The 1,931-nt window shown below is 41.2% G+C and overlaps 1 non-coding gene across 1 annotated transcript; it reads right to left on the reverse strand.

Annotated features, from left to right (window-relative positions):
* Positions 1-856: 856 nt before the first annotated feature.
* Positions 857-930, reverse strand: Trnas-cga. Its single transcript has one exon. It is a non-coding gene; the product is annotated as a tRNA-Ser (tRNA).
* Between the last annotated feature and the right edge of the window lie 1,001 nt (positions 931-1,931).

The raw sequence follows: 1,931 nt of genomic DNA on the forward strand, positions 1-1,931 counted from the left end.
AGGCTATTTACAACTTGTACATAAACCAGATGGCAGTTATAAGACTCGAGGGGCATGAAAGGGAAGCAGTGGTTGGGAAGGGAGTGAGACAGGGCTGTAGCCTATCCCTGATGTTATTCAATCCCTATATTGAGCAAGCAGTGAAGGAAACATAAGATAAATTCGGAGTAGGTATTAAAATCCGTGGAGAAGTAATAAAAACTTTGAGGTTCGCCGATGACATTGTGATTCAGTCAGAGACGGCAAAGGACTTGGAAGAGCAGGTGAACGGAATGGACAGTGTCTTGGAAGGAGGATATAAGATGAACATCATAAAAAGCAAAACGAGGATAATGGAATGTAGTCGAATTAAGTCGGGTGATGCTGATGGAATTAGATTAGGAGAAGAGATACTTAAAGTAGTAAAGGAGTTTTGCTATTTGGGGAGCACAATAACTGATGCTGGTCGAAGTAGAGGGGATATAAAATGAGGGGCTACAGAAGAATGCTGAAGATTACATGGGTACATCACATAACTAATGAGGAGGTGAAACTTCCTGGCAGATTAAAACTGTGTGCACCGACCGAGACTCGAACTAAGGACCCTTGCCTTTCGCGGGCAAGTGCTCTACCATCTTAACTACCGAAGCACGACTCACGCCGGCCCTCGCAGCTCTACTTCTGCCAGTATCTCGTCTCCTACCTTCCAAACTTTACAGAAGCTCTCCTGCGAACCATGCAGAACTAGCACGCCTGAAAGAAAGGATATTGCGGAGACATGGCTTAGCCACAGCCTGGGGGATGTTTCCAGAATGAGATTTTCACTCTGCAGCGGAGTGTGCGCTGATATGAAACTTCCTGACAGATTAAAACTGTGTGCACCGACCGAGACTCGAACTCGGGACCTTTGCCTTTCGCGGGCAAGTGCTCTACCATCTGAGCTACCGAAGCACCACTCACGCCCGGCCCTCGCAGCTCTACTTCTGCCAGTATCTCGTCTCCTACCTTCCAAACTTTACAGATGCTCTAATGAGGAGGTATTGAATATAATTGGGGAGAAGAGAAATTTGTGGCACAGCTTGACTAGAAGAAGGGATCGGTTTTTAGGACACGTTCTGAGGCATCAATGGATCACCAGTTTAGTATTGGAGGGTAACGTGCAGGGTAAAAATCGGTGACGGAGACCAAGAGATGAATACACTAGGCAGATGCAGAATGATGTAGGTTGCAGTAGGTAGCGGGAATGAAAAAGCTCGCACAGGATAGAGTAGCAAGGGGAGCTCCATGAAACCAGTCTCTGGACTGATGTCCACAACAACAACACATCACAAATTACTATAACTCTGCACAATTTGATATACCATATTTCGTATTTGACACATTTCAGAAAAATCGTAAAAATAATCATTTACCTCACCCTTCATTGTTCGACCATGTTAATCTACATAACATATACTTGAAAAATGAAAGAAGCGAAATTTTCCCACAGGAGATGCTGAATATTAATCCTTCAAATAATTTTCTCAGAGTATACGATGCATTTCTCAATTTTAAACGAGTTACACTGACATGAGTCCATTTAATTTCATAACGGACGGATAGTCCGTTATATCATGTTAGTCACATAGATAGGATATATCTATGTGACTAACATGACTCTTAGAAAGAATATTGTATCTTCACAGGAAACGACTGTGAAATTTTGTGCAACTTTTAATGAAACAATACCTACAGATAGCGAATGTAATGGTGTATGGTAAAAAAATTTAATGTACAGTGCACAGCATAGAATACTTACTGAAAATTTTCGACTATCTAAATGAATAAAAAATAAGAAAAAGTTAAAGAAATCTTTACACATGTTTTCATATCGTCTTGAAGTATTTTCAGAAAGGCAGAGGAAATAAAAGCTGAAAACATTTTGTGTGTTAGCATTTAACCAGTTAATACTT

Source organism: Schistocerca americana, chromosome 1 (genome assembly GCF_021461395.2).
Source record: "Schistocerca americana isolate TAMUIC-IGC-003095 chromosome 1, iqSchAmer2.1, whole genome shotgun sequence".
Taxonomy (NCBI): Eukaryota; Metazoa; Arthropoda; class Insecta; order Orthoptera; family Acrididae; genus Schistocerca; species Schistocerca americana.